Raw genomic sequence first — 27,278 nt, 5'->3', positions numbered from 1 at the left:
AAATGTATATATTGCTGAGATGGCTGGATGGCATCACTGATGCAATAAACATGAATTTGGGCAAACTCTGGGAGATGGTGAGGGACTGGGAGGCCTGGTGTGCTGCCGTCCATGGAGTCGCAGAGTCGGACACGACTGGGTGACTGAACAACAACAACAATATATGGACAACATATAACAACAACAACAACAATAAACACCTGCACACATTATATTGTAAATTCTAAATGTACCCAACAAAGTCACGCTAGAAGACAGTGATGTGTGATAGAAAGTAACGGTATGGGATGGGTTTTTAGAAAGTCAGAGAGATCCGAATTTAAGTCTCACTTTTATTTAGGCAAAAGTAATAGTCCTTCTGGGGTAAAGTATTTTTGAAAAGTTATTTTTTAAAGAAAAAATATAATAGAGAGTTTTGGTTTAAATAAAGCAAAATTAAAAAATCTTACTACTCATACCACTGGTTCAGGCCCTTTGGAGGTAGAACATGATGCTAGTAAAGAGAATTTCCCTTGGGCTTCCCTGGTGATTCAAATGGTAAAGAATTTGCCTGCAATGCAGGAGACCTGGGTTCGATCCCTGGGTCAGGAATATCCCCCGGAGAAGGGAATGGCTACTCACTCCAGTATTCTTGCCTGGAGAATCCCATGGACAGAGGAGCCTGGTGGGCTATAGTCCATGGGATCATAGAGAGTCAGACACGACTGAGTGACTGAGCATGCACTCATGCTAAATTCCCTCTTGGATTAAGTGCAAGGTTCCTAGAGTTTCCAGTAAGCCCCAACAGGTGAAAATGGAAGAAACAGTGTGGCCTGCTGATCTAGCTGGAGCATTAAAGTGACCCCTGGGGGTAACTCAACACTTGAGAGTGAAATACACAAAGGGGAAATTTAGGCTGCTTTCAAAAGCTCATCCAGTAGAAAGACATATGTTTGTTTGTATGCCCACCCCTCCTGCCCCTAGTAGGCAGTTGTATAATCCATTTTCCTTCTTTCCTTTGTGGTGTCATTAATCTAGGCCTCTCTCCTTGGAAGGACCATCCCGATACCAGCATCTAATGATTTGTTTAATCAAGGTTACATCCTGTTTGAATAGCAACTTTAGAAATTAAGAACTTGTGTCATATTTAAAAGAAACCACTGGTAAAAATTGACACAAGTATTTCTTTCTTTCTTTCCTTTTTTTTGATATTTATTTACTTGGCTGCTCTAGGTCTTAGTCGTGGTATTCCTGATCTTTGATCTTCATTGAGGTGTGCAGTATCTTTAATTGCAGCATATAGGATCTAGTTCCCTGACTAGGGATCAAACCCCTGCATTGGCAGCACAGAGTCAGCTAGTGGACCACAAGGGATGTCCCACAAATATTAATTTCTGTATCAGGAAAAATATGATTATATGTTGGATGTGTTTAGATGAGACTTAAATATTTGTTATTGATACATTCTCACATAGAATACATTCTAATACATGCTTTGTGGGTTCACTAAGGTGACTTCTTGCTGAAAAAAGAAACTCTTCTAATGATGTTAGTGCTGTGATTTCAGCTGTTTGTGCACAACAATTGGTGGATGGAGAACAATTTTTCAAATTAAATTTTGAGTTTTCATATTTAAAGGTACTTTTCCTTCTCTGCCTTTAGAGGTATTTTATGAGTTTGTGTAATTTTAATCTTTAAAAAATACTTGAGAGACTCAGTGTAGATTGTTAAATGTAATTTAACTTTAAATAGCCTCTTCCTTGTGAAAAAAAGGACCATTGGTTTTGCTGAATTATAAATGTTACTGTATAATTTCCAAGCCTTCAGAGATTCTAATATCTTGCAGTTTGGCAACCTCTCTTTGGAAGTCAGAGTGCCTGAGAGAAACCCGTTTCCATATCTAAAATTAGAAATGACATGCAGAGACTACAGGCATTTTACCAGACATGGTAATGATATGTTTTTCCTTTTTGTTAAAACCTGAAGGAAAAAAAAAATCAGTTAGCATTTTACTAGATAAACAGTCTGTCTTTCTTTGGACAATACTTCTATTTTTATTTGATTTGAGAATCAGTTGTAGCCATGTGTCTATCACGTGTTCCTTGCTGCTACTGCTGCTAAGTCACTTCAGTCGTGTCCGACTCTGTATGATCCCATAGATGGCAGCCCACCAGGCTCCCCCGTCCCTGGGATTCTCCAGGCAAGAACACTGGAGTGGGTTGCCATTTCCTTCTCCAACGTGTGAAAGTGAAGTCGCTCAGTCATGTCCGACCCTCAGCGACCCCATGGATTGCAGCCTACCAGGCTCCTCCATCCATGGGATTTTCCAGGCAGGAGTACTGGAGTGGGGTGCCATTGCCTTCTCCGATCACGTGTTCCTTACCACTGCCCAGTTTTTGAGTTAGGACTTTCTTTCCCCTAAAAATCTATAAGGTCATCCAAATGTTCTCACTTCCTAATTTTGTTTATAGACAACTATGTTTGTGAAATATACCTTTGGACATTTAAGCCAAGTGCCTTTTATAGATTTTTGGGAGAATCTTCTATGAGCGCTCTGTTTGCTATGCATGAAGCTTTGCCTTGTGACTTTAAATGGATACTCACTTAGAGAGAGTGCAGGATTTCTGTTCGTGGTTGACCCTTACAACCCATTGTCCTGTGTGAGGGATCTGTCTCTTCCCTTACATTTGGGAACTTGACCTTGGGAAGGAGGTCGAGGTGGTGCCCAGAGTCCTCCCTGGGGACTGGGTGACCTTCTCCTGGCATCTGGGTTTTCCACTCCCCCGTCAGGCTGTCCTGCTTGGACAGCTGGCTGTGTTCCCAGCCTGCAGAGGGTCACTGCCCAGGGCCTGGAGCCCTAGCCAAGCTTGGCGGATCATCTGTGATTTTTGATGACCACCTCTGTACTCCAGCTGCATGTATAATTCAAATCTGACTATACTTTACATTAGCTGGACCTGCATCTTAATATTTACCAGATTTTTTCCCTCTCTATGGTGAAAAGTAAGAAGGTCCTGTATTGAATTTGAAAAATGAACAAGTAGGGGCCTAATTTTGGAGAAGGCGATGGCACCCCACTCCAGTACTCTTGCCTGGAAAATCCCATGGATGGAGGAGCCTGGTAGGCTGCAGTCCATGGGATCGTGAAGAGTCGGACATGACTGAGCGACTTCCCTTTCACTTTTCACTTTCATGCATTGGAGAAGGAAATGGCAACCCACTCCAGTATTCTTGCCTGGAGAATCCCAGGGACGAGGGAGCCTGGTGGACTGCCGTCTATGGGGTCACACAGAGTCGGACACGACTGAAGTGACTTAGCAGCAGCAGCAGGGGCCTAATTTAAGACAGTGGCACCTCGACTTAGCATTACTGTGGGGAGGAAAGCTTTAGGCAGTTGGACTTATCAGATTGCTGTCTGCGACACTGCAGTTCAATTTCACATTTAAAGATGTACTTGAATCTAAATTGGATACTGCTGCCCTCGCCCCCTTAACAGCCTTAAGTAGTTTTCCATAATGTAGTGAAAAGGTGTGGGCCATACCTGCAGCTCTGTGGGCAGTATCTGGCCTGCAGACGTAGTTCTCCTTCTCTAGGTTTTAAAACCTGCAAATTTCACCTCAGTACTAGATTCTCGGCATGCATTGAAAATCTGGAGGATATGTCACTATTGAACCTTTATTCTTACATTGACTGGAGTTAAGAAGCAACAGTCATGACCCTTCCCCATCTGTGTCTTGGGTTGGGCAGTCCACCACACCAGCTGTCGCCTGAAGTTTAGATTGCTCAGTCCATTCACATTACTCTCTCTGCTGCTGCTGCTGCTAAGTCGCTTCAGTCATGTCCGACTCTGTGCGACCCCATAGACAGCAGCCCACCAGGCTCTGCCGTCCCTGGGATTCTCCAGGCAAGAACACTGGAGTGGGTTGCTGTTTCCTTCTCCATTGTGTGAAAGTGAAAAGTGAAAAGTAAAAGTGAAGTCGCTCAGTCGCGTCCGACTTGTAGCGACCCCATGGACTGCAGCCTACCAGGCTCCTCCATCCATGGGATTTTCTAAGCAAGAGTACTGGAGTGGCTTGCCATTGCCTTCTCCACATTACTCTCTCAGCACCCTGGAAAACCCCTCCAGCCTCATTTCCCTCTTGTAGTTACACCCACCCTCTGCCTCACTGGTATAGAGCCACGCGCAGAGCTCTGAGGAAGGAGTCGCACACCCCTGCTTCTCTCTAGCCTTGGCACATTCTGGTCCCTCTTCCTGAGATACCTTTCCATACTTCTCCTCCTGGCTGACCCAGCCTGATTGCGGTGTTGGAGAAGCTGCTTTTAACACCACTCCCTCTCTGCCTGGTTGTGTTACATGCCCCGCTGCCAGGCTCTTTAACTGCTTTCTGCTCCTTGATCCTAGCACTCAGCACCCTCTATGGTAGCTGTTGAATTACATGTCTTTCTCTCCCTGAGACTGGGGGTCTTGAGGGCAGGGTCTGTCTTACACTTCTTATACTCAGTAACTCACAATTCTTGGCACATACTAAGCTTGTGCGGGCGTGCTAAGTCGCCTCAGTCCTGTCTGACTTTGTTTATGTGACTCCACGGAGTGTAGCCTGCCAGGCTTCTCTGTCCATAGGATTCTCCAGGCAAGAATACTGGAGTGGGTTGCCAGATCCTCCAGGGGATCTTCCTGACCCAGGGATTAAAACCACATCTCTTAAGTCTCCTGCATTATTAGGTGGGTTCTTTACCACTAGCACCACTTGGGAAGCCCAGTAAGCTTGTGATACATTGTTTTTAATTGATAATTATCTAAGGCAGTGGTTCTCTGCCTTAGCCACATGTTAGAATCACCTGGGGAGCTCTAAAAACTGTCAGTATCCAAGCTTCACCCTAGACCAATTACATCTGAATCTCCGAGGGTGGGGCTCAGTCACCAGTAGTTTTTAAAGCTCCTCAGGTGAGTCCAGTGTGCAGCCAAACTTAACAGAAACCGGCCTAATACCTGTGACTAGGGTCATCTAACGGAGAAGGCAGTGGCACCCCACTCCAGTACTCTTGCCTGGAAAATCCCATGGATGGAGGAGCCTGGTAGGCTGCAGTCCATGGGGTCGCTAAGAGTCAGACACGACTGAGTGACTTCACTTTCACGCATTGGAGAAGGAAATGGCAGCCCACTCCAGTGTTCTTGCCTGGAGAATCCCAGGGACGGGGGAGCCTGGTGGGCTGCCGTCTATGGGGTCTCACAGAGTTGGACACGACTGAAGCGACTTAGCAGCAGCAACAGCAGCAGGGTCATCTAAAGGCAAGTAATTTGCCATGATTTTAGTTTTGGATTATAATATTTCATGATGATTTTAGGCAAGTCCACCTGTGATGAACATCTTTATTTAACTATGATAGCACATAGGTGTTTAAACAAATAGGGACCTGTCTTCAAAAGATCAGTTTCTCCCGCAACAGTGAAATCATTGTTCAAACTGAAGTGGTGACAGATAGCTCAGCAGCAATGTCACTGCAGTACATTAACGGCTTTTTTAATTTTGCTAGTTTATGTTGTGTAGCCACGTGCCATTTTCCACATGGTTGCATTTTGATTTTAAATTTAAGTGGATTATTTTTCAATCTCTCTGCAGATTAACTTAGGCATTTGTTGAGTTTCCAACACCAACTGCTTTTCTTTTCTCCATATTCTTCCTTGTTTTATATTGGGACATCTAGTTGGAAAATAGACAAAACAAAACATTGCATGGAAAACACATGAGATAAAAACCACTTTTACTTGGTGGAAGGTATCATCAGCTGTATTGTCTAATAATTAAATGATTATTCCTGGCCTCATAATTAGTTATGAGTAATGATTAGTGGGCTTCCCTCGTAGCTCAGTTGGTAAAGAATCTGCCTGCAATGCAGGAGACCTGGGTTTGATTCCTGGGTTGGGAAGATCCCCTGGGGAAGGAAATGGCAATCCACTCCAGTATTCTTGCCTAGAAAATCCCATGGACAGAGGAGCCTGGTGGGCTATAGTCCATGGGGTCACAAGAGTTGGACATGACTTAGCGACTAAACCACCACCATAATTAGTTTGGAGAGGGTTCAGGGGGAAAAAAAGGAAAATAATGAAAAAATTAAAGAAATGTTTATGAATTGGGATGTCTTTATTTTGGAGAATAGACAGATGAAAAAATTTCTGTATGGGTATTTTTTTATGGACAGTAACTTTTGTTTCCACTGAGAGTGAAGTGGTAGGCATTCGGTTAAAGTTACAGGAGTTTTAGAGATTTATGTCTAAAGAATCATTTCTTGTTTAAAGACTATTTGATAGTGGTGTTAACCATGTGATTTCCTTTCTAGGAGAGCTTTATGAAGAAGATTGACTGCCTGTCTGAGCAGATAACTTGTTGAGATTTCTTTTATCTCTATGATCAAAACAAAACAAAACAAAACAAAAACACCTCTTCCAATTAATCTTTTGTATCGGAAGCCAATGATCTTTTCCAAACTGCCCATTTATCTCAACAAGAAAGCTGATTTATCTAAATTGAATCCAGCAATTGGACTTTATTGGTATAGGATTTTAGATGTTTTAAAGATTTTCTGTTGGTTCACATCTGTTTCCCTCTTAGGCTAGAGGGGAGGCTTCTGGTTGTTCCCCTCTCCCTCCAATGGGATTCTCCTCCTTGTGGGAGGAGAGAGGTGGTGCTGGGCTTCTGGAGAGAGTCAGGTTAGTGGGGCTGCCTGAGGAGCTTTGCTCTCACCTCCCAATCCCACTCTTGAACCTGGCTGGCTTCTTCTCAGACCTGTAGCAGTGGCATCACTTGACCCGGTGGGAGAGTCAGCCACTCCAGGAGGGCCAGATCTGAAGCTCTGCCCAGCCTGGCTATCACCTTCAGGTGCCCAAGGACACCTGGGATGTAATTACAAGTCTTGAGACCATGGCTTCAGTCACAGAGCAGAGAAAGGGACTGATTAATCATGTAGTCAGCCTAGTGCATTCAGCTGGGTCTCTCCTCAGTCAGAGCCTAGTGAATCAGGGCTTGAATTTTGAGCTCCTGCGGCTTCCTTCCCCCTACCCATGTATTTGTAGAGCAGCTTCTTTCTGGACAGAAGGGGAAGGCCACCAGTGAGGGCATTTCACCTTCCTGGCCCCCTGCCCTTCTGTTCACCACCTCTGCTGCCAGCTTCCTTGCTTTCCACTTCACACGACCGAGGACTGACTTCATCTGTTTGATTGGGGGCCTTGGGTAAGAAGTGTGGCAGTAGCTCTCACAAGGGTGAGAGCGCCAGCAGCAAGGGCTGGGGAATGCCAGCTGCTAATATTGGCGTGCCTGGCACCACGGTTCTCTCAGAATTGGCTCCCAGAGCCCAGCTCTGTCAGCATGGGGTTGGTGTTTGGAAATACAAAATTCTGATCTAATTCTGGCAAAATACTCTCTCTTTTTTCTTTTTTTAAAGTTTTCTTAGGTTATTATCCTGATTCTCTCTATTCTTTTGGTTGTAGAGACTTGGCCTTCTGTGAAGGTCATCGATGCGAAGAAATGGAAAGGAAAGTTGATTGTATTTGCCCTGGTCCTGAGGTTAAAAAATTGTCAGTCCTGTCTTAAAACTCCTGCCCTTTCCCTCTCCACATTGAGTTTCTCCCCTGAAGGCTCAACTTTAGTTTTTGAACTACCTTAGAGCCAAGACAGGGACGGGGAAGCCTGGTGGGCTGCCGTCTATGGGGTCGCACAGAGTCGGACATGACTGAAGCGACTTAGCAGCAGCAGCAGCAGAGCCAAGACAGACAGTATTTAAACAGCTTCAGCCTCTTGGTGGATGGGGTCCAGGTTACCTTTCCTGGCAGGTGACAACCCCCTACCCTGGAATCCCATGGTGCCAACTGAGTCCCAGCTCTCCACACTTTGTACCTGGTTTCTAGCTTCATGTTGACAGTGCTGGGTGTAGGGAACTGACTTTGGGAAGATGGTTGTTGCCAAGTATGATGTCATTTGTAACTATGGCCTTTGCATTCTGGCTTGCTCTTGCTGTCTCTCTGATGGAATGATAGAGTCTGGCCTGAGCTTGGAGCCCTGCTGCTTACTAATACCACCTGTCTGTATAACTCCTGAATGTTCTCTATTCTATGCTCTGTTTTGTTATTTTTCTTGTGGGAGATAAAGCCTGATGAAATGAAAGGGCAAGTTTGATCCCAGACGGACACAGTTGGAATTCCCCAGCTTGGCTTTCTTACTTGTGTGATTTTGGATATGTTTTCCCCAGCCTCAGTTTATCATCTCTAAATTGGGGGTGCTGTTTCCTCTCTTACAAGTTTATGATGATCATGTGATATACTGAATGTAAAATACATACCTTCAAGCCTTGGGGTGCTGGATCTTCATCATGACTGAGGTTGCCATGCCCTTTGTACACAAGGAAGCACTTTCCATGTTTGTTTGCACTTTGTAATTAATTGGCTTTTGCAGTTGGTCAGTTTTTTCTAGTCCTGTTTAATCTGTTAGTAGGTCTTGGGCCAGGTCTTTTTCCTGACAGTCTTGGGTTTCATAAGAGGGGATTATGCAACTGGACAAAAGGGGCAAAATTCGAGAAGGGAGCTGCTTTCATTGCTCTCATTCCTACCCTAATTTGCTGGTTGTCTCTGTGATCAAAATTGGCCTGTATATATTTACCTGTGGACTGGGCTGTGTGGTTCCACATGCCCTCTTTGAAATTAGGTGCCAGCTTTTGGAATCTGGAGTCTTGGGTTTCCAACTTGTTTAGTTCAGCAGAGAAAATAACATTTGTTGCTGTTAAATTGGCCCCTGGTGGCCATCTTCTGTTTCTACTTTGTAGCTCCCAAACAGCTGGGCATGAATCAGCATAGTTGAAAATATTTTAACCAGAGACTCTTGGAGCGGGCACTAAGCTTGCATTGCCCAGACCAAGGCAGAGGTCAGCCAGCCAACAACTGACAGGGCACGTGGCTTGCATATGCTAAGGATGGTCTGAGAGCAAGTCCTAGATGCAAGTTTTAATATCTAAAGAAAATATTAAGGAGGTCATAAGTTGTAGATTATTTTTGCTTGTATAGTGAAATCTGAATGTCATTTAAAATGCATCTCATTATGTGCTCTAGGGTTGATGAACTGGATCCTGTTTGCAACATCTGTTAGGGTGACTTGATTATTGCAAATTGCAGGGAGTGTTCAAAAGCCTGTTTTACAAGTGTCATAAAGTGAATGGAAAATATTTTTTATAATTTCAAATCGCAGAACCCCTGAGGCCTTTGATCATACTGAAAGAGCCCTTGGTCAACTTGAATCTCCCTAGGTTTCTGTTCATTATGTTTTGGCCCTCTGAAATAGTCGTTTTTAATTAGACTGCAGAAAGCATTGATTTTCAGTCACTGATTAATGCCTAAGTTGGAATATGCAAAGGCATGGAAATAGAATGAAGAAATAAATGAAATAAATGCTGAGTAGCTTCTAAAACTATTCTAATGAAGGAGTCTGGGTAAGGGGACTGCTATTCTTTACCCTTTACTTTAGAATGGAATGTATAAGAATTGACTGGATTGAATACTAATCTTCTGGCCTCCCTTTTTTCTCCCCATTCTGAAGTGAAAAGTGCCTTGATAAATCAAGAAACTGAGTCAGTGATACAGTTCTCATCCTTCAAAATCACTTAGCCTTGCTTGGACCTCATCTTCTAACCCAGGGTTTGGTACATTGTGGCTTATGGCCAGTTTTTGTACAGCCTTATGAGCTAGGACTTTTTAAAAAATGTTTTTAAAAAGCTGCAAGAGAAAGCAAAAATAAAGACTCAACAGAAGCATTACATGGCTTGCAAAATCTAAAGTATTCACTGGCCATCTACAGAAAAACATGGTCAACTTCTGTTTTAATATGTTATAAATAAGATCTTTCTCTCTCTGATTTAAAATTTTTTATTGAAACGGAGTTGCTTTACACTGCTGTGTCAGTCTGCTGTACAGCAAAGTGAATCAGCTATATGTATACCTATATCCCCTCTTGTTTAGATTTCCTTCCCATTTAGGTTACTACCCTGGAGAAGGGATTGCCTATCCACTCCAGTATTCTTGCCTGGAGAATTCCATGGACAGAGGAGCCTGGCGGGCTACAGTCAATCCCAGTCTCCCAATAAGTTATTTCTCTTTATGAGCTTAAGTTGAATGCCCTAGATTGTGTCCTCAGAGAGATTAGCACAGTGGAAGAGTGGAAAAGGCATGGGCTTCAGAGTCAGGCAGATTTGGTTCTGAATCCTGGCTGCGTGACTTTTACCTGAGATCCTCAGGAGAGTTTATGTCTTTGAGCCTAAGCACTGGGCACTCATCCAAATACTTGTGAACATTTGAACCTTTGATGCTGATTTGTTGCCAAGAACTGTTCTTTCTTCTTCTCTCCTGCTTTTCCTAAAGGACAATGTATCCATTAATTGGGTCAAAAAGAATATGGTCTTTAACTGTCCCTTTCCTAAGGTGTCGCTGTGATTTCCAGGTAACTTCTGGTGAGGGATTTAAACTGCTATTCCTTTTCCTTTTTTTCAGAAAATGAAATAGATAACTTCTCTGCTTTGTACCTAGGAGACTCAGAAGCATTGTATTCTGCCTGAGTACCTTTCAGTGGAGGTTGAAGTTATGGGTGTGAAAATGAAAGTGAAGTTGCTGAGTCGTGTCCGACTCCTTGCGACCCCATGGACTGTAGCCTACCAGGCTTCTCCGTCCATGGGATTTTCCAGACAAGAGTATTGGAGTGGGTTGCCATTTCCTTCTCCAGAGGATCTTCCCGACCCAGGGATTGAACCCGGGTCTCCCGCATTGTAGGCAGATGCTTTACCGTCTGAGCCACAAATCTTCTTTATGCTTGCTGTTTTGAAATGATTGGGGCCCAGAAGTTCTCTGTGTAATTATATACCGCTTGATTTTACAAGGACAAGTATGATAGAATTATTCCTTTGGAAGCCTGCACTCAACCTATGAGTTTCTGAGAGGTGTAACTGAGAGGGTGTGCAAAGATCAGGCTGTTCTCCTTTTCCTGGGAGGGTGGGGCTGCTTGGCAAGTCCGATCTTAGTGATGTGCTTAGGGATGAGGCTTTTGGCCAGGATTTCTAACACTCTGATTACAGGTAGCAAATGCTAAATTAGGGTTCTCCATCTGTAACACATGGCTGTATTTGGCAGGAAGTGAAGAAAGCCACACGTGAGAAAGTCCCTGCCAACCTTAGAAGAAAGTAGGTGATGTTTACAATGCCTTTTATTTATGTGGCATTTTCCCTTCAGGTACAGAAGGGTTTATTAAGATGTTACTTAAATATTACATAAGGGTTTTCTTTTTATTCACTTGTTGTTCAGTCGCCAAGTCATGTCCAATTCTTTGCGACCCCCTCATGGACTGCACATGCCAGGCTTCCCTGTCCTTCACTGTCTCCTGGGGTTTGCTCAATCTCTTGTCCATTGAGTTGGAGATGCTCTCTAACTGTCTCATCCTCTCCTGCCATCTTTTCCTTTTGCCTTCAATCTTCCGCAGCATTGGGGTCTTTTCCAGTGAGTCAGCCCTTTGCATCAGGTGGCCGAAGTATGGGAGCTTCAGCATCAGTCCTTCCAATGAATATTCAGGGTTGATTTCCTTTAGGATTGACTAATTTAGTCTCCTTGCAGGTACTTTCAAGAGCCTTCTCCAGCACCACAGTTTGAAGGCATCAGTTCTTTGGTGCTCAGCCTTCTTTATAGTCCAGCTCTCTTACACAGTATTAATGAAGAGTGTTTTGTTGTTTAAGGGCCAAATGGCATTTTTTTTTTTTTCCCCTCAAATGGCTCGAGAAACCCAAGTGTTCTGGACATCAAAATCTCTTTTATGTACTCAATGCCACTGCACTGTACACTTAAATATTACATTAAGAGAGTACATTTCATGTTGTGTGTATTATACCATATTTTTAAAAGTCTATTGTAAATGGTCAGAATACAATTTTAAAGCAATTATTAAATTGTCTTGGTAGTTTTAATTTTCTTATTTGGCTTTTTTACATTTTTCAGTTGTTGCTTTGGGTTTTTTTTTTTTTAATGATGAATAGGCATTCATTTATATAAGATAAAAAAATTTTTAGCACTGTTCTACAGCCACCAACAGTACTCTGTATCCCTTCACACTGGTTTAACTTCAGGCCTGTATTTAAACCACACATTTAAAAAAAAAAATTCAAAACTACTATTTTCTAATAACCCTTGCCTTAGAGATTCAGAAGTAAAGGGAATGAGTCTGATTAAGTGGTGCTGTTTTCACACACTGTACACCTACTTTATTATAAAAAGCAATAATTTTTGACAACTTGCCTTATAGATCTCTACATCTGAGACAAAGAGGGGCAATAGTATAGTTAACATATTTGGAAAATTTTGTTTAGAGATACATGAAAATTTTTTAATTTTCAAGGATTTTATCTTTTGAAATCTGCAACTGGCAAGATATATTAACTTGCTTAGGGCAAAAGAGAGTTAAAATAGGGAAATCTTTGGAAGCAGGTAGGGAGAGGATGAGAAGGAAGCTCACAACCTTCCATCTCCCGTCTCATTGCCTTCCCCTGCTCCTCAGAGCTGGGTCTTCATGCCTGGTTGGGCATCTGGGGCCTTGGTGTGTGTGTGTGTGTGTTAGTCGCTCAGTTGTGTCTGACTCTTTGCAACCCCATGGACTGTAGCTCACCAGGCTCTTCTGTCATGGAATTCTCCAGGCAAGTATACTGGACTGGGTTGCCATTTCCTTCTCCAGGGGATCTTCTCAACGCAGGGCTTGAACCCAGCTCTCCCACGTTGCAGGCCAGTTCTTTATCCTCTGAGCCACCAGCGAACCTTGGTAGGTCTGAACCATAGAGATTTCTCCAAAGTAGGTTCAGCCTGGGGCGTAGGTGGACTGACTTCACCCTAAGTGAAGTGGGTAGATGACCCGAAGAGAGTGACCAGAGAGGCAGTGCCCAGGGCTTCCCATGCTCAGTGACCTTTTCCCATTTCTGCAGTCACGCTTTACCCATCCGTCAGGACCTGGCTCAAATGGTCCTCCATGAAGTTATTTCTAATTTGTCTACTCCAATAGCAATGCTTTCTGCCTTCCCTGAATTCTCCAAGCACAACTTTTCCCCAGTCATGTTGCAGAACCATAAATAGGTGTTCAATAAAAGCAGCGCTGGTCGCTGGTCAGTAAGTTTGGGAATCCCTGCTGGCCAGGACTCTTAAAGAGTCCCAGGTGCTCTTTAGCATATTATAGGTTCTGAGAAACCTTCTTAATCCAGTGTTAAAAAAACAAAACATTTAGATTACAGAGTCTTTATTTCCCAGGAAAAATGATTGACATATTGAGGAAGGTCCAAGTTGTCCATAATGGGTACTTAATAAACTTTGTTCAATGACTTACTGGCCTTACTAACTGCCACTTTACCATTAGGAATTATTCCAAGGGCCTGTGCAGATAGCCCCAGATTTTTGGGAGATATACTTATGATCAGAGAGAAAGGAAAGGGTGAAGTTTGCAGAAAAAGACCTTTATTAAAAGAAACCAAACATTTTACAGTTTGCTCAGGGCAGGGCATACACTGAATCCTGTAGACAGATACTGGAGCTGTGAAAGATTAAGAATACCTTGGGCCCTTTTTCCCTAGGAAGGAGCGTGTGTTCAAGTTACATGGCAAGAACTGAAAGGAAGAGAAATACTAAGTATAAACACTACTTTTCAGTTACCTGGACGTCATCTTTTACTCCTCCTCTACTCTTTGCGTTCTCGCAAAAATACGCTGTCGAAATATAAACAACCTTCCCTTTTATACCAAACCCTCAATTTTTCCTTCATTGAAGGAAGGGACAGAGGAAAGGTGAAGTTTTAAAACACCTAGCTATCAATAAACTGATTTCTCCTTCTTTAGCATAAAAATTATCAGGAAAAAGGAGAAAAAAGTGAATTGTGTGTGTATGTGTGAGTATGATATATCTACGATGAATAGCAATTTCATTTTTAGGTGAAATCCATAGATTGGGACTTTAAATATTTGTGAGTATAGGGAGAACTGTTTGTTTTGTTTTGTTTTTTCCTGTGAAATATGGAACATTTAATGAACAGGAAAGGAAAATTCACTTTCATTGTACAATTTGGCCTAAGAAAATGCAATTAAAATTTTTTGAGATTTAAGAAAGGAAGAGAAGGTTTGTTTGTTTTTTTAAATCCAGTCCCAACTAATTACAGGCTCTGTAAGGACAGGATAGCCTTGGTTTGATGGGGAGAGGGGAAGATAATGTAAACATTTCCCAAGGTTCCTTAATTTTGTATTGAGTTCTTTTCCGTCTGATATATGTCTACACCGGAGGAAAAACCAGGGCCCTATCTAGCTACCGTTGAGGAAGACAGGGGAGTTGATAAAGGGAGTTGGTTTGACTGAGGGAGGGGTGTGTTTTGGAAGATGGAGTTCAGGTTTAGATGTACATATTTGGGTTTAGGAGACTGTTTGCCAGATTAGTGTCTCTTATTGGTTATAGCCCGGAGTGGATACTAGAGACAGGGAATTAACTGGAGATTTGAGAATCAACTGTGTGGAGTTGTTGGTTAAAACCATGGAATAGAGTTCATCAAGGGATAGTTAGAAGTTGGAAGGAACAGGAATGTTTAAAGAGAAATAGAATTGTAGTAGAAAAAACCAGAATGTACAAGTTAGGAAAGTTCAACAAGGAAAGAATTTAAAGAAAAAGTTTAATATTGACAGATTCTGGAAAGATGGCATACTGAACTAAGCACATTGGATTTGGCAAGAGGTTAGGAACTTTTCAAGAGCCATATCAAACACAAAGGAAAGGTTATGGAGCAAAGACAAAACTGCAGTTTAAGAATGATTGGTAGTGAGACTTCCCTGACAGTCCCATGGTTAAGACTCTGAGCTTCCACTCTGGGTTCCATCCCTTGTTGGGGAGTTAAAATCCCACATGCCATGTGGTGCAGCCAAAAAAAAAAAAAGAGTAGTTGGTTAAACTTAATATGAAGAATAGTCCAGGACATGTTTTGTTTTAAATTAGTGCTTCACACAGATTGCTGGGACAGTATATTTATTTGAAAGCCTTTGCCTACCTACATAAGCCTTTGCGACATAGCTCTAATAAACTTAAATGCCTTTGATCTGATGCCTAACTGAGTTATTGAGCTCACTGTCCTACAGTTCTTTCAGTTTGAAGGAGTTCTTTGAAACTCCTTATCCAGTTTAGTAGCATTCCTAGTATATCAAAATAATGAATAAAATAATCAATTGGTAGTTTTTTAACTCTGAAAATTATAGCCCACAGAAAAATGCTACAGTTGTACTATTAAAAATTTGATTCTTCTTGTCTTTCAACTTCATCTGGTCTTGTCAGACTGCTTTTCTTTTGCTCTCATTTTATTGTACCTTCTGATACGTTTTGGGACAAGCAAAAACAAGCCTTCCTTTGTTTCACTTGTGCACAGATCTGACTTCTGTTGCCCTGTCTCTTTTGGTGAGCTGCCAGCAGTCTTGCCTTGACATTTAGAGTCTGGTCGAAAGTGATAGACATATTGCTGTTTAATCAACTTGGTGTACACTGAAATGTGTGGTTTAGTAACATTACATAGTGTCATTTAAAAAAGCATAAGAAACTGAGTCTTAAGACCCGCTTGATGGAGGTAGACTGTAGACATCCAATTTTCATTTGGATTCCACCGTTTTTGAAGGCATGGGCTTCCCAGGTGGCTCAGTGGTAAAACAATCTGCCTGCCAATGCAGGAGGCACAGAAGACGCCAATTCTATCCCTGGGTGGGGAAGATCCTTCGAGGAGGGCATGGCAACCCACTCCAATATTCTTGCTTGGAAAATCCCATGGAAGGAGGAGCCTGGTGGTCTACAGTCCATAGGGTTGCAAAGAGCCGGACAAGACTGAGCACACACACTTACTCGGAAGGCAAAGTGATTTGCTTTTACAAAAGTCATTTTCCATTCATTAACAGTATATGTGTAGTAGGGAAGGCCAGGCCATATTACAGATACGGTGATAACAACAATGGCAAGTAACATTAAACACTTATTTTGCCATATATTGTTTATTTATTCAACAGTTATTTATGCTTTGCTACTGTGTGTCAGGCAGTATTCTAGGTGCTACGGATACAGCAGTGAAAAAGTTGTTGCCCTCTTTGAGCCTATATTCTAGAGAGGGTCATTGGTCAGTAAATAAATGTTTCATTGTCTATTATACTGTACATTTTATGTATTTATTTGTTAATTATCTTTATACACTCTCTTGTAAGATTCATGAGGGGAGGGAGCTTGGAGAGTGAAGTTGGCGTTATCATTATTAGTTTTCAAGTAGATCTTAGGTATATAGGATTTGATTAGTAATAGTTCTTTCCTCATGACAAACTGCATCCTTGGTCATTTTATGGTTAGTTTATTTATGTACTAGCAATGTAAGGAAAATCTATGTACCCATCACCAAGGCCAAGAACTGGAACACTGTCAATCTTGATCCTAGTTCTATTCATGCCTTATTTTAAAGTGATTTTTAAAAAGCAGGAATTGGGGCAAGGTGGAGTCCAGGTGGAAGGTGAGCAGAGATTTAGATGAGGAGACCACTTAGAGGGGAGAGGTAATGAGGTTCATATAACCTTAGTAGTGACAGTGAAGTACACAGCTAGACAGGATTGGACTTACGAGAAAAGACATTATTGCACTGTCATCATGGCACAAAATTAGTATTTACCAGCTCTTCCTGTGTATTTAGATAAGGTGCATGATGAGGGAATCATTCTTGGTTTATTTGTTTTTGTACTTTCCATATTTAGTGCCACAAACCTAGAGAATCTCAGAATTTTTGAGATTTAAATTTTTATTATAAAATATTTAAGATATAAAAAGCAGGAAGATACTTAAGGCATTGGACCCTCCTATTCACACTACCTAGTATAAGAAGTTAACCATTTTAGCCCTTATAATTCTGTTGCTTGATTTCATTTCTTTCTCATCAGTCTCAGTAGTAACACCACTAGTTAAATTGGCTGTTTGTCATTCCTTCTTAAAACAAAACAACCACCAAAAAACCTTTTACTACATATGTTTGTGTTTCTAAGAAATGTAATTATATTGCTGTGTATGGTCTTAAATGTTAAATGAATGGCATAATGCTCCATTTATTCCTTGGCAGCTCTCTCTAGCTCAGAATTGTTTATGAGATTCATTCATGTTGATGCATGTAGCGTGCTTTCTCACTGCTGTCCCTTGTGACATTGTACCATGATCTATTTGTCTCTTTTCTTGTTAATGGGCATTTCAATGTTTCTATGTTTTGGTAGTATAAACAATGTTGCCACAGACATTTTTGTACCTACTTCCTCGTGTACATATGCAAGAGCTTATTTTTGATTTACAGGAATGGAATTGCTAGGTAATAAGATATGCACACCTTAAACTTTACTAGATATTACTAAATTGTTCTTCATATTGGTTGCACCAAGTTACACTCCTGTGAATAATGCATTTTAGAGAGTGCTCCTTAACTTTACTGCTGGAAAGAGAACCTGTATTTTGTAGACTGATGCTTCTTATTAACAGAGGCAAGGCAGTATGTGATGTCTGAGAATCACCTCCCAAAGCACATACCTTTTCCTCCCTCTGTTTCTCTCTAGGTTTTAACCCCCTTGGTGTGTATGTGTTGTTGGTATTGGGAATGAACTGGGAAATTTATGAGAAGTTTTACATGGTGAGCCTTACTAGCTTTTTGCATCCGGTCCCATCACTTCATGGCAAATAGATGGGGAAACAGTGGAAACAGTGACTGACTTTATTTTTCTGGGCTCCAAAATCACTGCAGATGGTGACTGCAGCCATGAAATTAAAAGATGCTTACTCCTTGGAAGGAAAGTTATGACAAACCTAGACAGCGTACTGAAAAGCAGAGACATTACTTTGTCAACAAAGGTCCATCTAGTCAAGGCTGTGGTTTTTCCAATAGTCATGTATGGATGTGAGAGTTGCACTGTGAAGAAAGCTGAGTACCGAAGAATTGCTGCTTTTGAACTGTGGTGTTGGAGAAGACTCTTGAGAGTCCCTTGGACTGCAAGGAGATCCAATCAGTCCATTCTAAAGGAGAGAATCCTGGGTGTTCATTGGTAGGATTGATGTTGAAGCTGAAAGTCCAGTACTTTGGCCACCTGATGCAAAGGGCTGACTCATTTGAAAAGACCCTGATGCTGGGAAAGATTGAGGGCAGGAGGAGAAGGGGAGACAGAGGATGAGATGGTTGGATGGTATCACCGACTCAATGGACATGGGTTTGGGTGAACTCCGGGAGTTGGTGATGGACAGGGAGGCCTGGCGTGCTGCAGTTCATGGGGTTGCAAAGAGTTGGACACGACTGAGCGACTGAACTGAACTAGCTCTTTGAGAACCTTCAAATTAGTGACTGATTGAGTTAGTGGCTTATTACTATCTGTAAAGCTCTGGTAACCCCTCATTTTAATTTGCTTTTGTTTTTTGGTTGTTCTACCCAGTCCTAGTGGCTTCCCTTGTGGCTCAGCTGATAAAGAATCCACTTGCAATGTGGGAGACCTGGGTTGGGAAAATCCCCTAGAGAAGGGAAAGGCTACCTGCTCCAGTATTCTGGCCTAGAGAGTTACTTGGACTGTATAGTCAGTGGGATCGCAAAGAGTCAGACACGACTGAATGACTTTCACTAACACTATTGGAGAAAGAAATGGCAACCCACTCCAGTGTTCTTGCCTAGAGAATCCCAGGGACGGGGGAGCCTGGTGGGCTGCTGTCTATGGGGTCGCACAGAGTCAGACACGACTAAAGTGACTTAGCAGCAGCAGCAGACCCAATCCTAATCATATTTTTCTTTAATTCTGTAGTTTAAAACAATTGAAATATATTAGAATCCTTGTGTCCAGTATTCTTGTCCTATACTGTCAGAAGCAGTGATTGCAGTTTTAATGAATAATCTTAAAAACTTTTCTTCTTAGCTGGTGTTTTAAAGATAGGAGTGTTTCAATAATAATAAAACTATAATAAATATTTAGCTGTAGTTTGAAACAGTACAGTTAAGAGTCCTGCAAAGGACTTAGGATTGGCTTTACAAGCTTTCACGATTTTGTTGTTATTGTCTTCTCTTTTCATTATTTTTGTGGGTTTCATTTTTTATTTTTAATCCCATTACATTCTAGAACAATTTGAGGAGGATAGAAAATGAATTGTGTACTTAATATGCCTTCATTTAATAGTAATGGTATTGTTATTTTTTGAACCCTTACTAGGTGTCTGGTACTGCACTAAATATATTACCTCTGTAATTTTATTTAATTCCCTTGATAGCTTTAGGAGCAAAAAGCTGAAGGCTGAATTAGAACTGGAGTCCTTTGGCTACGAAGGTTGTTTTCATCCCATTATACCACAAAGTCTTCTGGCCTTTTTTAAAAAATGATTTTTTAAAAAGATTCATAATACTGTGTGTGTATGTTTATTTTTGCACATTTTGATAACAGTGTTAATTATAAACTATTTAACATTAAGGAGAAATCACCCAACACAATTGTCATTCTTTTGAAATATTTCTAAAAGCTGCTGCTGCTGTTAAGTTGCTTCAGTCATGTCCGAATCTGTGCGACCCCATAGACGGCAGCCCACCAGGCTCCTCTGTTCCTGGGATTCTCCAGGCAAGAATACTGGAGTGGGTTGCCGTTTTCCTCTCCAGGGGATCTTCTCAATTCAGGAATTGAATTCAGGTCTCCTGCATTGGCAGGCAGATTCTTAACCCCTGAGCCACCAGGGAAGCCTGAGATAAAATAACTTGAAGGTTAAATTAAGAAAAGTTGAATTAGAATGTCTAGAAAAAAGGTATGTTTAAGGAAAATAACATGAGATCAAGAAGAGAAAATAGACAAAAACCTGTGAGACAAAAGAAAGGAATATGAAAAGTGAATCTTAGAAGACAAAATAAAAAATACCACTACTCATAACAATAAGATGGAACTGTCTTCTCTAATCTCAAGAGAATAAGATTAGCTTGATTTAAATAAATTAGCATGCATAATTTGTACAGGCACTGACTGCCTGGATGGTTGCCAGGATAGCCTTTGATGAGACAAAGTTGAAGGGAGTTCTAATTTACAGAAAACCAGTCAGTGTTGTTTTCTTTTTTCATCTATTTACTTGTTTGATCTTTTTAAATATTCTTCTTGATTACAGATGGCTAGAGTGAGGGCATTTTCAAAAATAGTTGATGAGTGGTGTATTAGTGTAAAGCAATGTTGAGGCTGTTAATCTGTTGTGAAAAATTGTAAATGGTTATACTTTTTCTCTTTATGTGTTGTGTGTGTGTGTGTTCATTTGCTAAGTTGTGTCTGACTCTTTGTGACCCCATGGACAGCAGCTCATCAGGCTCCCCTGTTTTTCACTGTCTCCTGCAGTTTGCTCAAATTTGTGTCCCTTTTATTTCCAATATTCTGGGAGGTGGGTCATAGAGGATCCTGCTGATCCTGCTGTGGTTTATGTCAGAGAGTGTTTTGCCTATGTTCTCCTCTAGGAGTTTAATCGTTTCTGGTCTTACGTTTAGATCTTTAATCCATTTTGAGTTTATTTTTGTGTATCGTGTTAGAAAGTGTTCTAGTTTCATTCTTTTACAACTGGTAAAAACTGGTTTTGACCAGTTTTCCCAGCACCACTTGTTAAAGAGATTGTCTTTTCTCCATTGTATATTCTTGCCTCCTTTGTCAAAGACAAGGTGTCCATAGGTGTGTGGATTTTATCTCTGGGCTTTCTGTTTTGTTCCATTGATCTATATTTCTGTCTTTGTGCCAGTATCATACTGTCTTGATGACTGTGGCTTTGTAGTAGAGCCTGAAGTCAAGCAGGTTGATTCCTCTGGTTCCATTCTTCTTTCTCAAGATTGCTTTGGCTATTCGAGGTTTTTTGTATTTCCATACAAATTGTGAAATTATTTGTTCTAGTTCTCTGAAAAATACCGTTGGTAGCTTGATAGGGATTGCGTTGAATCTATAGATTGCTTTGAGTAGTATACTCATTTTCACTATATTGATTCTTCTGATCCATGAACACGGTATATTTCTCCATCTATTTGAGTCCTCTTTGATTTCTTTCACGAGTGTTTTATAGTTTTCTATATATAGGTCTTTTGTTTCTTTAGGTAGATGTATTCCTAAGTATTTTATTCTTTTTGTTGCAATGGTGAATGGAATTGTTTTCCTTAATTTCTCTTTCTGCTTTCTCATTGTTAGTGTATAGGAATGCAAGGGATTTCTGTGTGTTGATTTTATATCCTGAAACTTTACTATATTCATTGATTAGCTCTAGTAATTTTCTGGGGGAATCTTTAGGGTTTTCTATGTAGAGGATCATGTCATCTGCAAACAGTGAGAGTTTTACTTCTTCTTTTCCAATAAGCAAAAATAAACAAGTGGGACCTAATTAAAATTAAAAGCTTCTGCACAACAAAGGAAACTATAAGCGAGGTGAAAAGACAGCCTTCAGAATGGGAGAAAATAATAGCAAACGAAGCAACTGACAAGGAATTAGTCTCAAAAATATACAGGCAACTCCTGCAGCTCAATTCCAGAAATATAAATGACCCAATCAAAAAGTGGGCCAAAGAACTAAACAGACATTTCTCCAAAGAAGACATACAGATGGCTAACAAACATATGATAAGATGCTCAACATCACTCATTATCAGAGAAATGCAAATCAAAACCACAGTGAGGTACCATTTCACACCAGTCAGAATGGCTACTATCCAAAAGTCTATAAGCAATAAATGCTGGAGAGGGTGTGGAAAAAAGGGAACCTGCTTACACTGTTGGTGGGAATGCAAACTAGTACAGTCACTATGGAGAACAGTGTGGAGATTCCTTAAAAAACTGGAAATAGAACTGCCATATGACCCAGCAGTCCCACTGCTGGGCATATACACTGAGGAAACCAGAATTGAAAGAGACACGTGTACCCCAGTATTCATTGCAGCAGTCTATAATAGCCAGGACATGGAAGCAACCTAGATGTCCATCAGCAGATGAATGGATAAGAAAGCAGTGGAACATATACACAATGGAATATTACTCAGCCATTAAAAAGAATATATTTGAATCAATTCTAATGAGGTGGATGAAACTGGAGCCTATTATACAGAGTGAAGTAAGCCGGAAAGAAAACAACAATACAGTATACTAACACATATATATGGAATTTAGAAAGATGGTAACGATAACCCTGTATGTGAGACAGCAAAAGAGATAGAGATGTATAGAACAGTCTTTTGGACTCTGTGGGAGAGAGTGAGGGTGGGATGATTTGGGAGAATGGCATTGAAACATGTAAATTATCACAAGTGAAATGAATTGCCAGTCCAGGTTCAATGCATGATACAGGGTGCTCGGGGCTGGTGCACTGGGATGACCCAGAGGGATGGGATGGGAGGGAGGCAGGAGGGGGCTTCAGGATGGGGAATACGTGTACACTCATGGCGGATTCATGTCAATGTATGGCAAAACCAACACAATATTGTAAAGTAAAAAAATTAATTAATTAAAAATAATTTGTGTCCCTTAAGTCGGTGATGTCATCCAACCATCTCATCCTCTCCTGCCCCCTTCTCCTTTTGCCTTCAATCTTTCCCAGCATCAGTCTTCCAGTGAGTCAGCTCCTTGCAGCAGGTGGCCAAAATATTGGCGCTTCAGCTTTAGCATCAGTCCTTTCAATGAATATTCAGGGTTGCTTTCCTTTAGGATTGACCGGTTTGATCTCCTTGCAGTCCAAGGGACTCTCAAGAGTCTTCTCCAGCTCTACAGTTCTAAAGCATCAATTCTTCAGCACTCAGCCTTCTTTATGGTTGAACTCTCCCATCCGTTCATGAGTACTAGAAAAAAACCATAACTTTTACTAATATAGGCCTTTGTTGGCAAAGTGATGTCTCTGCTTTTTAATAAACTGTCTAGGTTTGTCATAGCTTTCTTTGCAAGGAGCAAGCGTCTTCTGATTTCATGGCTGCAGTCACCGTCTGCAGTGATTTTGGAGCCCCATAAAATAAAATATATATAAAATATACTGATTCTTTCTAATATTCATCATTAATTTTCTATATTCATAACATCATTATTAGTATACAAATAACCAGAGTAATTAGTATGGCCATAATACTAACTAACTGCTACCATTTTGTCAACATTTCCTATGTGCCAGGTACTTTTCTAAGTACTTTTTGTATGTCAGGTCATTTAATTCTCACAAGAGTGCTATAAGGTAGTCTTAATAGTGCCCTCCATTTACATACAGATGATGAAAGTGAGGCACAAAATGGTTAAACAATTTGTTTAAGTTACTGTAGCTACTAAGCTTGAGATTTAATCTAGGCAGTCTAATATTGGAACACTTGACAATGACACTATTTAGTGTAGATGACCAGGTTTACTCTAAAGTTGGTTTGTTTGAATCTTTGTGCACATGATATTCAGAGACCAGGAGAGCTCTCATTTTTATTATGCAGTTCACATCTAGATTTAAGATTCTAATTAAATTTCAAAAGGGTTATTTATGAGTGCTCATTAAAGTACTAAATCATAAAGTTGATGGCATTTTAAACACATTTTAGCCCAGTTTGTTTGTGATTAGGGCAGGGAGTTCCCTTACGAGAGATAAGTCATGGGCTAGAATCCTGTGGATATCAGTTCCCTTGCTCATTCTAGAGCCAAGCTCTGCCCTTTTAACCTTGGCTCCCGCCTGACAAAGAGGGCATTTGGACATAAGGGGAAACAAATGTGAGGATGTGGATGGCTCCATGCACCTACATCACTAGGATGGTGGCTGCAAATCAAAGCTCTGTTACAGAAGGCCTCAGAGAAATAATATATATTTATTTTTAATAAAAAATATTAAATACATAAACGTATTTTCTTAGTCCCATATTTTTACATGTTCCTTCTCCTTTGGGCTTCATTTTATTTTCTTGAACTCGCCTTATTTCCTTATTTTTGAAATTCTTCCTTTTGAGGTCTCTAAACTTCCATGTTTTCTTTTAACTTTCCTTAATTTGAATTCCTAGGCTCCAGAACCTAGGACAGTGTCATAAGCATGGCAGTGGCTCAAATGGTTAAACTATATAAGAGCAAAGAAATCTTGTGGTCATCTCATTCTTTTGTAATGTCTTGCATCCTGATGTAGCCTGGTTTTCCTTACTTTGACATAACTTTTTGGGAAGACAGATCAATAGAGAGGCACTTGTAATAGAATAGTTTCTATTTGTCTACATTTCCAAACTAAAATGAGAACATTTTGGAACCTAAAGTAGGACTGTAAGAAGTCAAAAATCTTTTGTCAGTACTACTGCTGTTACTAATGTGAATAAATTGATCATAATTAATGTAAATGTGGGGGTGAACCATATGAAATTGCCAATATTAGGCCATTTTGCCCTATAGAAATGACATTTTAAAACTGAATTATAACTGATTACAATATTGATTTAATGTCAGATGAACAACATAGTGATTTGATATTTTTGTGCATTACAAAATGATCACTATGATAAGTCTAGTTAATATTAGTCACCATATAAAATTATTATGATATTAGTGATTATGTTCCCTATGCTGTACATTACATCCCCATGACATCTATTGTATAGCTGGAAGTTTGTGTCTCTTAATCTTCCTCACCTATTTCACTTATCTGCCCCCCCAACCCTGACTCCCTCTCCTTTGATAACCACCAGTTTGTTCGCTGTAATCTATGAGTCTACACACACACACACACACACACACACACACACACACCACATCCTCTTTATCCATTCATCAGCAGTGTATGAGAATTCCTGTTATTCCATGTCTTTGCCAAGCCTTGGAATTGTCAATCTGTTCAGTTAACCATTCTGGTTTATATATAATGGATTTTTGTGTGTACTCTGAGGTATATGTCATATCCAATAAGTTGCAAAAATTTTAAATGTACACCTTGAAGAATACTTTACATATGCATGTACCATATTTACATAAAAATATAGAGCATTTCCATCACTCCAGAAAGTTCTCTCATACTCCTTTGCTTACAGAATCTGTATTCTGATAAAACTGTTTTGACTTCTACCAGTACAAATTTGTTTTGCCTGTTCTTGAAATTCATGTCAATGGGTTCATAACAGTATGCACTCCTTTGTGTCAGACTTCTTTTGCCCAGCATAATCTTTTTTTCAGTTTATCCAAGTTATTGGTTTTATCAGTTGCTTAGTCCCATTTTTCATTGCTTAGTCCCATTTTCGGAGAAGGCAATGGCAACCCACCCCAGTACTCTTGCCTGGAAAAATCCCATGGACGGAGGAGCCTGGTAAGCTGCAGTCCATGGGGTCGCTAAGAGCTGGACACGACTGAGCAACTTCACTTTCACTTTTCACTTTTATGCATTGGAGAAGGAAATGGCAACCCACTCCAGTATTCTTGCCTGGAGAATCCCAGGATCGGGGGAACCTGGTGGGCTGCCATCTAAGGGGTCACACAGAGTTGGACACGACTGAAGTGACTTAGCAGCAGTAGCAGCATGGATGGCCACTTAGGCTGCTTCCATATCTTGGCTGTTATAAATAATGCTGCAGTGAACATTGAAGTGTATGTTATCTTTTTGAATTAGTGTTTTTGTTTTTCTTGGAAAAGTACCCGAAATGGAATTGCTGGATTGTATGGTAGTTCTATTTTTAATTTTTTGAGCAACCTCCAAGCTATTTTCTATAGTATACACCAGTTTACATTCCCACCAACAGGCTTCCTTTTTCTCCATATCCTTGTCAACACTTGTTATTTGTTGTCATTTTGATGGTAGTCATTCTGATAGATGTGAGGTGGTATCTCCTTGTGGCTTTGATTTTGATTTTCCTGATAATTAATGATGTTGAGTGTCTTTTCACGTGCCCATTAGCCATCTATATGTCTTCTCTGGAAAACTGTCTACTCAGATCCTGTGTTCATTTTTAGTTGGCCTGTTTTTTCTTTTGATGTTGAGTTGTATGAGTTCTTTGTATATTTTGAATATTGAGATATTTGCAAATATCTGCTCCTATTCAGTAGGTGGCCTTTTTGTTTTATTGACAGTTTCCTTTGGTGTACAGAAGCTTTTTAGTTTGATGTCGTCTTATTTATTTATTCTTGTTTTTGTTTCCCTTGCCTGAGGAGACGTATCCAAAAATACATGGCTAGGACTGACGTCAAAGAGCATACCGCCTGTTTTCTTCTAGGAACTTCATGATTCCAGATTTTTTATTTTAAGTCTTTACAGCACTTTGGGTTTATTTTTATATATGGTATGAAAGTAGTCCAGTTTGATTCTTTTGCATGTAGCTGTCTAAAGAATGACATTTTTAATGGTTTAACCAAAAAATGCTGGTAACAACAGCAGCTCATTTACACTGATTGCTTGTACTATATGCCTGGATTGTCTTAAAAGCTTTCATGACTTTTTAAAAAGATTTTTTTGTTGTTGTGGGTCATTTTTAAAGTCCTTATTGACTCTGTTACAGTATCACTGGACTGCCAGGGAAGTCCTGCTTTGATGCGTTACTGCATCCTCGCGCTCAGTGAGACAAGTATTATTTTTCTCCATTTCCCAGACAGAGGAACAGGTTGGAGAAGTTAAGTAGCTTTTTCAAAGTCACTTAGAGTAGCACTCTTAGCTAATGTTTAACTCCCTCATTATTTTGACTGGCAGGGCTGATTGAGTCAGTAGAGTATGACAAGATGAGAAGGAAGATAAGAATATTTGACTGTTAAAACAGCTCTGACACTTTTGAGCCAGTATCATCTTTGACACTTTTTTTGAGCCATTGGTCTTGTGAAATAATTTTATCATCAGTTAGAAGAGAAGTGCACAAAGGCTTCTAAATTCTTTTTGACTGATTTTTGTGAATCCTTAACACACCTAGTAACAGCTTTAAAACAGGGCAGGGTGCAGTCAAGTTCTGCCAGATGAGCAGGGTTTAGTATTAATTCTCATTCTGGTTGTTTTGTCAACCTTTGAATATTCTAGGTAAGAACTTGTCTTTCTGTTTAGACTTTTGAAACTTCAGTTGCAGTGAGTGAGGGCTACTCTCTAGTTGTGGTGGGCAGACTTCTCATTGCTTTCTCTTGTAGTGGAGCATGGGCTCTAGGCATGTAGGCTTCAGTATTTGCAACTTACAGGCTTAGTTGTTCTATGGCATGTGGGGTCTTCCCAGCCCAGGGATCGCACCCATGTCTCCTGCATTGGCAGGCAGATTCTTTACTACTGAGCCACCAGGGAAGCCCTAACATAG

General features: G+C 40.6%; 1 protein-coding gene across 2 annotated transcripts in view; it reads left to right on the top strand.

The window, feature by feature from the left end:
- Positions 1-27,278, top strand: part of PPM1L (protein phosphatase, Mg2+/Mn2+ dependent 1L) — a 328,248-nt gene that overhangs the window by 54,308 nt on the left and 246,662 nt on the right. The window lies entirely within an intron of this gene.

Source organism: Bos indicus x Bos taurus, chromosome 1 (genome assembly GCF_003369695.1).
Source record: "Bos indicus x Bos taurus breed Angus x Brahman F1 hybrid chromosome 1, Bos_hybrid_MaternalHap_v2.0, whole genome shotgun sequence".
NCBI classification, from domain to species: domain Eukaryota; kingdom Metazoa; phylum Chordata; class Mammalia; order Artiodactyla; family Bovidae; genus Bos; species Bos indicus x Bos taurus.
The sequence above is the reverse complement of the archived record's forward strand: the minus strand, read 5'-3'. Positions and strand labels throughout refer to the sequence as shown.